Source organism: Procambarus clarkii, chromosome 1, assembly GCF_040958095.1.
Source record: "Procambarus clarkii isolate CNS0578487 chromosome 1, FALCON_Pclarkii_2.0, whole genome shotgun sequence".
Taxonomy (NCBI): Eukaryota; Metazoa; Arthropoda; class Malacostraca; order Decapoda; family Cambaridae; genus Procambarus; species Procambarus clarkii.
In genome coordinates, this window is record NC_091150.1 from 10,037,090 (window position 1) to 10,051,630 (window position 14,541).

A 14,541-nucleotide genomic window follows, 5' to 3' on the forward strand; every position below is an offset into this window, starting at 1 on the left:
ATCTTCACCTTTGAAATGTCCTGTCAAGATTGTTGCTTCTACGATGTTCCTGATTAATTTTTTTACTGCAAAGCGCGTGCCGTTGCAAAGTTTGATCTGGTTGATATTTTGCAACATGATAATTGGCACTGCGATTTTCAATTTCCGTACGTGTGATGGTATGTCTGGCAGATCGAGTGAATTAAAAAATTCTGTTGGATAATTAACCGCTTCATCTGCTTCCTCAACAGTGTCGACGGACTTGTATGTGACTGCCTCGCTTTGGATGTTAGACTGAATAATATTGTTAAGTTCTTAGACGTGTTTGTTCTTGCCCGCAAGAACCGCTCGTTCATTCAGCCAATCGTGATTCTTATAATTGGTTTGAATATTAGGAAATACTTTTTCAACCAATTCTTCTTTTGACGTCACTAAATTGTAGAAGTTATGAGGCAAAGAAATTCGTCCAGAGGTCAGATCAACCGGCACGTTTCCGTTCCCAATTTCCAACAATTGATGTGAGAATATCTCAGCTGATGGATCGTTTTGCAGCTGGACACGCAAATTTGTAGTTAATTTTAACGTCTTTACGTGGCGCCACAAAGAAGAATATTTCAGGAGAGCATTTATTTCGTCCGCTAATGTCGATCGAGGAATTACAGGTAATGTTTACTTGAAATCTCCTGCAAGCAATATTAATGCGTGCCCAAATGGTCGGATGTTTCCCCGCAAATCCTGTAATGATCGATCAAGAGCCTCGAGCAATTTTTGGGGGGCCATTGTACATTCATCCCAAACAATTAGTTTTCATTTCTGTAATACGTTTCCCAAGCCGGATGCTTTGGAAATGTTGCACGTGGGAGTTTCAATGAATTGCATGTTCAACGGCAATTTCAAAGCCAAAGTAGCAGTTCTTTCACCTGGTAGCAATGTCGCAATAATTCCGGACGATGCAGGAGTTATGCCATTTTTGGATCGCCAAATGGCTATGCCATTTTGGGATCGAAATGCTGCCAGAATCAATCTAATTAGAAAGGTTTTACAGATCCTCCTGTCGCATCTAGGATGATTTCTCCAAACTCGTTTTTTACAGTTTGAATTGTTTGATTGTAAATGCCTTTTCGCTCAAGCAATTGAACATGAACGAAGCAGCAGCAGATCGATTCGGTGACGGCATTTCCAATTGATTTAGTACTTTGTTCACGATTTCTAAACACAAATCTTTAATCATTATCAACGCTTCGTTGTTGATTTCTGCTGTGAAATCCATGTTCATATTTGAATTTTCCTTGCTTATTCGACGGACAATATCTTCAGCCGTGTGCGAATTTTATTTCTCCCATAACTCTGTTGGAGATGAAGTAGAGCAGCCGGTCAATATGATTGCAAACAATGCACGAATTTGATTTGGATGTGATGTGTTGTACGTGTCATTAATGCATACGTCCTAGTGTCGGTCGTTATTTAGTAAATTCAGAGCTTGACATGCACAATGGAAAGTGGCATGTGTTACGTCGTTGACAAATCTCAATGGATGGAAAGACGTTGGTCCGGGCACATTAACCAACAGCATGTGAACAATGAAGCATTCATCTTGACTGGGATGCACGGTGTACAGTCTGCCTATCGTAGTTTGTTTGAATATGCCAGGCTGTCCGTTCACTCGCTCTCCTCGTTTACGTCGTTCAAATTATTTTCTACTGGCATTTCATGTGTAATACGTAGGCACTTCCGAATACAGCAGAGTTTTTGCAAACGCGTCATTTTGACGTAACGTGAAGAAAGCAGTTAACATTGTAGCCGGTGGATTCATAACTGTTTGTTGCACATTTGCAGCTGTGAAATAAACGTGTTGTTCATTTTTCTGTTTTCAAAACAAAAACAAAAAATACTAACGAAATATTTAAATTCAAACACAGATCAATCGACACAGCTCAATTTCACCACGAATTGCACTGAAAAATAAGAACAGTTAAAAAAACGAAATTAAAAACAATGAAAAAAGAATGTTACATCTATATAGTACGTATATAAAAACACGCTCGGATGCGAATGGAACGTTGTGTAAAAATTTCAAAGCAATCGGTGAAGAGCTTTCGGAGATTAGCGATTTTGAACAAACGAACATTTCCATTTTTATTTATATAGATAGTTAAGGTAATTATGATCAATTCCTTTCAATATGTTACGGCATAGAACATATTTTTCATTATATTTCTTTACTGATGCTTGAGAGGAAGGAATCCTGAATGATAACCTTCCTGTAAATGAAAGTCCATATATATAGAAATAAAAATACACAGACATACCACGAGTACATATGTCAGTGTTGCGACGTATATGAATACAGTGTTCTGAGTTTTACATCACATGAATGAAGTGTTGTGAGAGTTACATCCCAGGATTGAAGTGGTGTGAGAGTTTTCATGCAGAATAAAACATGTCGAAACCCTTACGTACAACAGGGTAATTACGTGTTGCAATATGTTATTCCTGACCGGTGCAACACTCATAACATGTTATTACTGTTTTGTAATATTATAATTACAATAAATAATACAAAACATAAGAGTTGCTAGAAATGACAAATAAACCGTAATTGAATATTTAAAATATGTTTAAATAGATGAAAAATAGTAACGAATTAAAACTAAAGTATTTTGTGGCCAATATATGGAGAAAAATAAGAATAGAGGGAGGAGGTCGAACTGGTGACCGCGTGAACACCGGGTCCGACCTCCTATTCTGACCACGACGCTTCCTGCTTAACGAAGAACTCAGCAGTCATACATTCATCCACATAACATATGAGGCATGATGAGATAAAATCAATAGGGGTAAAATATCTGTGAGGATGCGAGGTAAGGTAAGGTAAGTAAGTTTATTTATATATAAGTTAAATTATCAAAAGAAGGCACCAAACCGGGAAAGCTATGTAGCACCGTCAAATGTGCGGGATAATCAGAGGGCGCTAAATATCACCAAAGATGCCAATACGAGAACAAAAACGCATAAGGCGAATTATATCAAAAGCATCCGAGTCACCAAGAATTTTATTGAGGGACAGGTGACCGCGAGGGGCGGTCGGAAAGCAAGACACACGCTCGTCCTGCAAGTCAGGACATTCAAGAAGGACATGCACGACCGTAAGAGGGACAATGCAATTATGACAATAACAAGCAGGGCGGCACTCCATCAAGTGTCCATGGGTTAAGAGAGTATGGCCAATACGCAACCTCGCCAGAGCTGTTTCCCATCGCTGGTTACGGTGGTAGGAGAACGGCCACGAGGAAACACAACACTTAAGAGTACGTAGTTTGTTACCAGTAACAGACAACCAAGAAGCCTGCCAACGGGTAAGGATGGAGGAATGGATAACCGGGTAAAAGTCGGAATATGGAATACCTTTACGAGAGATGGGACAAGAGCGGACAGCTTCCTTGGCGGCAGCATCCACACGCTCATTTAAAGACACACCAATATGGCTGGGAACCAAACAAAACTCAACCGACTTAAATTTACTGTGAACAAGAAACAGTCAATGCTGGATCTCGACAGCTACTGGATGAACCGGATTAAAGGGCCCGAGAGCCATGAGGGCACTACGATAGTCAACAACAACTACAAAGGAAGACTGACAACGAGAAAGCAGGAGATGAAGAGCATAGAGAATAGCATAAAGCTTCGCTGTTAAGATGCTAGTCTCCGGAGGTAAGCGACACATATAAGTGCGATCAGGAAAAACAACAGAGTAGCCAACACCGTCCACAGACTTAGACCCATCGGTGAAGACAGAAACGGAGCGGGAGTGAGAAGAAAAGTGCTCAAGGAAAAGGCGTTTTAGAACCGTAGGAGAGGTAAAAGCTTTAGTGATGCGGGTCAAGGACGTACAAAACTGCGGAAGGGGGACTCTCCACGGGGGCAAAGAAGGAACAACAGGAGGAGAAACATTAGAAACACGAACGGAAAAAGAATCCTGTAAGCGAGATAACCGGACAGAAAGAGGGAGGTGGTGAAGAGGAAGAGGAACCGCAGGAGGGGTGGAAGTTAAAGAACGGCAGAGGCGTGAGGAAGGATGTTGTGAAGACCGCGCAAGATAGTGAAGACAGTAGCGATCACGGCGGTCCTGGAGAGACAGGAAGCCAGTGTCAACATACAAGCTAAGGACGGGAGTCGAACGAAAGGCACCAGAACTGAGGCGCAACCCAGTATGGTGCAAAGCATCATGACAGCGAAGAGTAGAAGGAGAAGTAAACGAGTAAGCAGGGCAACCATAATCGACCTTAAACAGGACGAGAGAGGAATGTAAAGCAAGGAGAGTGCGCCTATCCGCTCCCCAAGAAGTATGGGACAATACCCGAAGGAGGGTAAGGGCCTTAGAGCACTCAACACGGAGGTAAGTGATATGGGGAGACCAAGACAAACGAGTGTCAAGGAATAACCCCAAAAACTTCGAGGAATCTTTGTACTCAAGGGGATGACCATAAAGTGACACAGAGGGACGAAGAACGACCCGTTTCCGAGTAAAATACATGGCACAAGTCTTAGAAGTAGAGAACTTGAAGCCATGATCGATGGCCCAAGACGACACGGCATCAATCACAAGTTGAAGCCGGCGCTGAAGGAGAGGCAAATCATCACCCTGACAGCAAAGGGTAAGATCATCGACATAGAGAGCGGAGAAGACACCTGAAGGAAGAGAGGAAAGAAGACCATTGAAGGCAACCATAAAAAGAGTAGTGCTCAGAACATTACCCAGAGGCACACCTTCATATTGCTTAAAAAAAAAAGACAGAGAGAGCCTCACCAAGCCTCACCCGAAAGGAACGATGAGAGAGGAAACTGCGGAAAAAGAGAGGGAGATGACCACGAAGGCCAAAAGAATGAAGCTGGAATAGAATATGATATCGCCAAGTGGTGTCGTAAGCCTTTTCCAGGTCAAAAAGGACGGCAACAACGGAGGTCTTCGCAGCAAAAGCAGTACGAATATAGACCTCCAAGTTCACCAGGACATCTTTCGTGCTGCGGCACTTGTGGAAACTAAATTGAGAAGGGGAGAGGAGGTGATGGTGTTCTAGGAACCACATCAGAGGAACGTTAACCATACATTCAAAGAGTTTGCAGACACAACTTGTGAGGGCAATAGGGCGAAAGTCCTTAGGGGAAGGTCCCAGAGACCCCTGGTTTGCCAGCAGGAAGGACAAAAGCATAGAGCCAGTCCTCAGGGACTGACGACGACTCCCAGATCCGATTATACAGACTCAGTAAATACTGAGACGTGCACGGAGGGAGATGGCGAAGCATCTCATAATGAATACCATCGGAGCCCGCTGCCGAAGAACTGCAGAGGGCCAGGGCAGAACGAAGTTCAGAGAGAGAGAGAGAGAAAGGATCGTTATAGGGAAGTCGAAGACGAGTGCAGAAATCTATAGAACGAGACTCAAGGACAGGTTTACGAAGAAGGAAAAATTAGGGAAGATGAAGACCAGAGCTAACAGAAGAAAAGTGGAAACCCAGTTCAGTAGCGCCCTGCAACGGGTCCGCCACAAGAGTAGCATGGAGGTGAAGGACCGGTGAAACATCAGGAACGAACTTACCCGCTGTCTTGCGGATACGCTTCCAGATCGGTGGCAGGAGAGTTTCGGACGTAATTGTGGAGACATAAGATGCCCAACATTCACGTTTAGCCATACGGATGGCCCTACGGGCCACCGCACTCGCTTTCCGAAAGAAAAGAAAAGAATCAGCCGTCTACTGACGGCGGTGCCTCTTCCAGGCTGCACGCTTACAGCGGACCGCCCGAGCACAGTCTGCATTCCACTAGGGAACGCAATTCCGTAGACCCCGAGAGGAAGAGCAAGGAATAGAGTGGAGGGCAGCGTCGAAGACAGTGTCATGAAAAAGGAGGAGAGCGCGAGGGAGAGGCCAGAGAGAGCAGCACTGAGGGTAAAGAGGTTCCAGTCCGCTTTAGCAAACTGCCACCTAGGGAAGGAGAGGGAAGGTCGAAAAGAGAAAAAGGAAATAAGGATGGGGAAATGGTCACTGCCATGGAGGTCATCAAGAACCTGCCACGTGAAATCTAAGTAAAGAGTAGAAGAGCAAAGAGAAAGATCAAGACAGGAAAGGGTGCGAGTCCGAGAGTCCAAATGAGTGGGCTCACCAGAATTCAGAAGAGACAGGGAAGAAGAGAGGATAAACGGCTCAAGAAGGCGTCCCCGGGTGGTCGTCAGATCATCACCTTAAAGAGAATGACGACAATTGAAATCACCTAGCAGGAGAACAGGCTCCGGCAAGGAGTCCAGGAGGGGTTTCAGATCAGGAAGAGAAAGTGGGACACTCGGGGGGAGATAAATGGAACAAACTGTGTACCATTTCCCCACAAAGATACGAGCAGCAGAACAATGGAGAGGCGAAGGAAAAAGTAAGGGGACAAAGGGAACATCAGAGCAAATCAAGAGAGCAGAAGAATTAGGAGCCCCAGCAACAGCTGGGGGAGGGGGAGAAAGGAATAGACACGAAAACGACCAGGAAATCACCAAGCATCGGCTCCTGGAGACAGACACAAAGGGGCGAAAACCGCGAAATCAGAAGTTGGAGTTCTAGAAAATTGGCGTAATAACCTCGAACGTTCCATTGAAGAATAGACATCGACGAGAAGAGAAAGGACAACAACAGAGAACAAGGAAGAAACAAAGGCGAAAGAGCAACATAGCACGTTAAAGAATATCAGGGTCGGGATCAGGGTCAGCAAAGTCAGGGTTAGGGGGCATGGGTAAACTGAGAAAAGACGGAGGGAAGGAAGCGGGAGAACAGACCAGAGGTGGGCGGGCAGGGTCCGGAGGAGGAGGAGGAATAGGAGACACCGGAAAGGAGCAGTCAAGGACACCGGCAGGAAGAAGGGGAGTAGAAAGAGGGGAGCGCACCTCAGCAAGGGCAGCGACCGAGAGGGAAACAGGGGCCAAAGAAACCTCCATAGCAGGAACAGAGGGCGCAACCACTGAAATGGGAGGGGAAGGAGCAATAGAGACAGTAGTAGTGGCCGAGGAAGAAAGCGAAGCCTTATTACTCGCAGAGGAGGAAGGAGAGGAGCCAGGCTTACGCTTCTGACTTAAAGAGACCGGTGTCCCAGCAACTACGTACCGGGCAACGGATTCCAGCATCTCAACAGAAGAAGCCGAACGAGAGCACACACGACGGCCATTAGGAGAGCGATGGACATCAGCCTGCACCGACAGGCGGCGGGGAGAGTCAATAGATGGACGAGAAGGATGGGAAGGAGGATCAGAGGGAGACGAGGAAGAAGACACAGGAGACATGACAGACCCGGTAGAAAGAAAGGGAACCCCAGACAGAGAACCAGGAGGGGGACCCTTCGGGACAGAACTCAAAGGAGCAGAGGAGGGGGCAGTGGGCGTATCAGGGTACAAGGCCCGGAAACGGTTGTGAGTCTGAGGAAGGTGGGAAGGACGAGGAGAGGAAGAACGCAACACGCGAGCATAAGAGACGTTAGCATAAGGCGGGAGCCGGCGAACCTAGCGCCTCGCTTCAGGAAAAGATAAATGCTCCTCCCAGCAAACAATTTTAGGTTGCCACAACATATCTGGAAAGTATTTGAAAGGATTGGAAACGTTTGTTTTATCGTATCAGATACGATATTGTGTGTGGACTTAAATAGGTTTCCAAAACTTATAACCAAGACATATGTATCTAACACTAATTTGAGATGTTGTGGCAACTTTACACTCCTAACATGAGTCATTCATAATCCATTCATACACCAATATGAATCTCTTGTGAAAGGTTTGAGCCTTATCTGAACCCTTTTCACATCTTTGTGTTTAAAGTTAAATTTCTTGAAATTAAATTACATTATTTTATATTATATTATATTATTTTTATTATATTTTATTTTATAATGTATTATTATTTTTCTTATATTTTTTTATATTATTGTTTTCAATTTAAATATTAAAACCAATTTAAGGGTAAAAAAATCAAATAATTTATATTTCTTTTATTATATACTAACAAATCAGCAAAAATACAAAAACATATGACCTATATAATTATATATATATAATATATATATATATATATATATATATATATATATATATATATATATATATATATATATATATATATATATATATATATATATATATATATATATATTAGTGTAATATATAAGAATGTAGTGTAATAGTATATATATTATATATTATAAATATATATATATATATCTATTTATATATAAATAATATATTTATATATAAATAACATTTATATATAAATAACATATTTATATATAAATAATATATTTATATATAAATAATATATTTATATATAAATAATATATTTATATATAAATAATATATTTATATATAAATAATATATTTATATATAAATAATATATTTATATATAAATAATATATTTATATATAAATAATATATATATAAATAATATATTTATATATAAATAATATATTTATATATAAATAATATATTTATATATAAATAAGATAATTATATATAAATAATATATATATAAATATATATATATATATATATATATATATATATATAAATAATATATATAAATAATATATATATGATAACCATCTTTGTAACCTATATGTAACTCCCTCTTTGTAACAAAGTTCAAATAAAGCAAATATATATGTGTACATACAAAAGAATGGGGGTGGTAGAAGATAATATTAGTGTTTAGTGAGTGACCACAAGGTCTCCTCTGAATACTTTTTATTTTCTTCTCCGAGGCTATGGGTCCCCACATTGGCACCAGAGGTCTTCCTCACAAACTTTTTATAATATATATATATATAAATAATATATATATAAAGGTAAAACTAGCTAGTTATACATAGATATATGATAACTAACCAACCCTACCAAACCTAACCTATATATATATATATATATATATATATATATATATATATATATATATATATATATATATATATATATATATATATATATATATATATGTCGTACCTAATAGCCAGAACGCACTTCTCAGCCTACTATGCAAGGCCCGATTTGCCTAATAAGCCAAGTTTTCATGAACTAATTGTTTTTCGACTACCTAACCTAACCTAACCTAACTTTTTCGGCAACCTAACCTAACCTAACCTATAAAGATAGGTTAGGTTAGGTTAGGTAGGGTTGGTTAGGTTTGGTCATATATCTACGTTAATTTTAACTCCAGTAAAAAAAATTGACCTCATACATAATGAAATGGGTAGCTTTATCATTTGATAAGAAAAAAATTAGAGAAAATATATTAATTCAGGAAAACTTGGCCTATTAGGCAAATCGGGCCTTGCATAGTAGTCCAAAAAGTGCGTTCTGGCTACTAGGTACGACATATATATATATATATATTATAATATATATACACACATATATATATATAGGTTATATATAGGAATCTATATGTGTCTATATATTGACACATATAGATTCTTCTATATAGACATTAGCCATTTTCAGTATTCGTCATATCCAAGTCTGCTGTGTGATGCACATGTCTTCTTGCTTCACCACCCTGTAATGAAATATTGTTTGTTACTAATTGTTTTCAATAATACATTATTTTATTATATAATATTTAATTTATTAATTAAAAACCGTTTCCATATTATAGAAAAAAAAAACTAAAACAAGAATCTCTATAAAACTATTGAATAGAATAGAATAGAATAATAGAATAGAATCTATATAGAATCTATATATCATATATATATTTATAAAAATAAATATATATGTATATAAATATATATATATATATATATATTTATATATATGTGTGTATATCACGAAAATAAACACGTGATTAAGAATGTGACAATGTCAGACCACGGAGGAAGAATGAAACAGGAATTTCCTTAAGTACTTTTGTATATTAAATACATCTTCAGAAGGACCTTCTGAAGATGTATTTAATATACAAAAGTACTTAAGGAAATTCCTGTTTCATTCTCCCTCCGTGGTCTGACATTGTCATATTTATATATATATATATTATTATATCCTGCATTATTCCAGCCCATTATTAGAGATAGTAGCCACCTCTTATTTTGGTTTTCTTTCATTATTAGTGCTCAGAAAATTAAATATATCTACATATTTAGTCAAAATCAGTTACATTATTTTATCTTATTCATAGCATAAATGTTCTCAAAGATTACTAAAAAGAAATTGAATTAGTCTACAGCAAATTGGCAAACTTTACCTTGTATCTGTTTCCACCGAGTTTGTTTGGGGCGTTCTTCAACATATCAGCAATACTTGTCTCAACATCTCTTTCAGTTGCATTAGTGTGGGTGTTGATACAGGCTTCTGGAAATTTATAAGAATTAATTAATATATATAATTATAATTCACTTTGCCATTACCCATTCCACAGTCCTCTCGTCCTTCCCACTTCCCCGTCCCCACATCATCCCCACTATTCCCACTTCCCTGTCCCATCGTCCTCCTTACCATTTTCCCCTCCCCTGTCCTTCTTCCTCCCCCACCATCTCCCATTCACCTGTCCCTTTGTCCTCCCCAGCATTCCCCTGTCCCCACCATCCCCAACTCCCCAGTCCCCTCGTCCTCCCCACCATTACCCTCTCCTCTGTCCCCTCGTCTTCCCCACCATACCCCCCTCTCGTCCTCCCCACCATTCCAAACTACCTCATCCGATGCATTCTATAATGGTCTGATGCTTCCATCAGAAAATTGGGAACATCAAATGATCTGATATTCCCATCACTGAAAAATAAGAACAGCTAAAAAAATGAAATGAAAAAAATAAAAAAATAAACTATACTCATGAAATGAACAGTATGGTAAACAAAACAGCTCAATTTCAATGCAATGTCACACAAAATTATTAAATCGAAATGAAAATAAATTGAAATCTATGAAAATTCAAATTATCAATGCAATCGGAAATATTGAAATAATATCGCAACATAATATAGTGTGGGTTGCTCTTACGTGCAACAGACGGTGCTGTTTTTCAAAAAAGGCATGGTTTTACCTGTCACAAGTGTGGCATCTATACTTATACTCACGAAATGAACGGTATGGTAAACAACATAGCTCAATTGCAATGCAATGTCACAATAACATTTAATAACAATAATAACTATAACATTTAAATATACTTTAAGATATAATCTAGAAGAAAATAAGAACATTGAAACGGTTCATGAACTCGATTTCAATAAAGGACACTATGGGGAACTTTGAAAAACAGTTAATGAGTATAATTAGACAGACTTGTTGCTAGGCAGAGGAGTAAATAATGAGATATATGGCAAATTTTGCAAAATATACGGCACACAAACATTCATACCCAAACAAAGCAAAATGCTAGGTAAAAACAAAGCAGTTGGCCCGTAGGGGAAAGGAGATACCCACAAGACTGGAATACAAGTCATTAACAAGCACACACGTACTACACCACACAACAACCGCACTACTACCAGAACTGGACGAATCACTACCAAAACAACACATTGCACATCACTACCAAAACAACACAACACAACACAAGCATTGGCAAAGAATTATAGACCAGTTGCACTAACATCCCACATAATAAAATTATTTGAGAGTGATCAGTAGTCAGGTTACTAGTTTTATAGAGACCAATGACCTCCACAATCCAGGCCAACAAGGATTTAGAGCAGGAAGATATTGAAATACCTCTTACAGCTATCTCTCATGTCCTCTACTTGTACAGTACAGCTACTTGACCATTACGACAAAATCACTGAGATATGAGATAATGATGACACTAACCTCATCTACTCAGACTCCAACCCACTCATATTAAATAATCATGTAAACAATAAATTAAAAAAAATCCACTTATTAATGTCAACCAACAAACTCCCACTAAACATAGAAAGGACCTACAACATCTTACTTGGGAGCAAATCAACAAATGCAATTCATCTACAGTTACACAATGTTAACATCAGAAATAAAAAAGATGGTAAGTTCCTTGGTCTATACTTAGATCTGCCCGAAACGCTATGAGTGCTAGTTGCTTTACAAGAATGTATAACTTCAAGTCATTGTACTCTCCCCCAATGTACCTTCTTGTATATAAAGAAAAAATAAATAAATAAACACATAATAAATCAGTACTTACTAAATTTTGTCTATTATGTAGCAAAGAAGCAGGTCTACGGAAGGCTTTTCTGTTGAGTTCGAAGCCCAGATTACTCGTGGTCTCTGAAATAAGTTAAGATTATAAGTATAAAATTTATAAAACCAAATAATAAATCCGGTATTGCTCAATTTCAGATGCAGACGTACTGAATGATATATCAGACTTTCAGCATGGTATTCGATCTGGAAGGTCCAGTGTAACGAATTTACTCAGTTTCTATGATCGAGCCACAAAGATCTATAAAGAATTCTGATCAAGAAAGAGATCTAGGGGTGGTTTTAGATAGAAAACTATAACCTGAGGATCATATTAAGAACATTCTGCGAGGGGCCTATGCTACACTTTTTAACTTTAGAATTGCTTTTAAATACATAGGTCAAAAAGTTTTAAAAGTTTTAAAAGTTTTTTAAACCTCTCGTGTATCATGAGTGTGTTAAAGCTTCAGATGGTGCATTCAGATGATGAATATTACCTAGTTCCTTCATCTGGGAAGAATGAACACATATTGGTGCATTCGGATGATAAAAACTAACTACTGTAGTTCAATTGATCAACAGACTGTATATCATATGCAGACTGTATGTGGATCTGCGGGCCACTCCAAACAACAGCCTGGTGGACCAAGCTCCACCAGGCCTAAAGCACAAAGTGATATAGATGTGATAGAGAAACTAGGTCAAATGGAGGAGTAGGTCTGTATATTAAACAGCACCTGACGTGCACAGAGCTACTAAACTCAATGTGGTGGTAGAGTGGTGGGGGGGGGAAACATTGCAGAAAAAAACAAAAATACAATTTGGTCAACAAAACAGCATTGTTTAAAATAGAAGACATGGGTTGACATTTTGGGGGTAAGGTAGGTTACATTGAGTTAATTAGTTAGTACTTAGTTTTTATCTTAAACTGGTTAGGAGAGGTACAGTGTTGCTGTGCTGGTGAAAGAACACCTAAAGGTAAATTAAATAATGATTGCGAATCCACAAGAAGTTGACATAATAGCGCTAGAGATCTGCAATCAGGATGATAAACTTTCCTTAAAGAATTTGACAAACACTTGCTGATAGGACATGAAGTAAATGAAATGTATGTCAAGTTTTGTGAAATATATGATAAAAGCACAACAAAATTTGTACCAAAGGAGAGATGCAGAACTAGGAAAAGGGGTTTGTTCAACAGAAATTGCGAGAGGGCCTGAGACCCAAACACACACAAATGGAATCAATATATAGCAAGAGGCCAAACCCCCAAACATACAAGCGATGCAAAGATGCGAGAAACAGCAGCAGCATTAAGGAGAGGGACTTAAGGACCATAAATAAAGTGTGAAAATAAACTCGAGTAAATTTTTTTAACTACTCTCGACAGTGAAGAAAAACAAATATTCAGACGATTTGTTAGAATCATTAATCTTACACTTTCGGTCATATTCAACAACACAAATACATACACACACATTCCTGTTGCTGTAGCAAGTTAAGAATTACACACACAGATCACAATAACGTGATGCATCAAATGAACAAATCCACAAGGGCCGTGACGAGGATTCGAACCTGCGTCCAGGAGCATCCCAGACACTGCCTTAATCGACTGAGCTACAACAGGGTAAAAGGGTTGAAACCGAAGTTCTACTGAACTTACTGGATCCCATAGCCTCTCCGAGGCACAAACCAGGCTTTTACACAACCCCCCCCCCCCTGCACCCGAGCTATGTCAACAGGCCGTTCTCCCTCTTCGCCCTTACATCATCACACACAGATCACAATAACGTGATGCATCAAATGAACAAATCCACAAGGGCCGTGATGAGGATTCAAACCTGTGTCCGGGAGCATCCCAGACACTGCCTTAATCGACTGAGCTACGACAGGGTAAAAGGGTTGAAACCAAACTTCTACTGAACTTCCTGGATCCTTTTACCCTGTTGTAGCTCAGTCGATTTAGGCAGTGTCTGGGATGCTCCCGGACGCAGGTTCAAATCCTCGTCACGGCCCTTGTGGATTTGTTCATTTGATGCATCACGTTATTGTGATCTCTGTGTGTGATGATGTAAGGGCGAAGAGAAAGAACGGCCTGTTGACATAGCTCGGGTGCAGGGGGAGGGTTGTGTACAAGCCTGGTTTGTGCCTCGGAGAGGCTATGGGATCCAGTAAGATCGTCCTTCCTTTCTTCCCTAGAATCTGGATGTAGCAGGTGCTCAATTGTCAAAAGTGAAAAAATTTGGTTTATTTAACATACACGCCATAGACCGGCTTGGGAAAAAATAGTTCGTAAAACCCAGGGGCCATAGACCGGCTTGGGAAAAAAAAGTTCGTAAAACCCAGGGGCCATAGACCGGCTATGAAAGAAAATTTGAGAAAACCCTG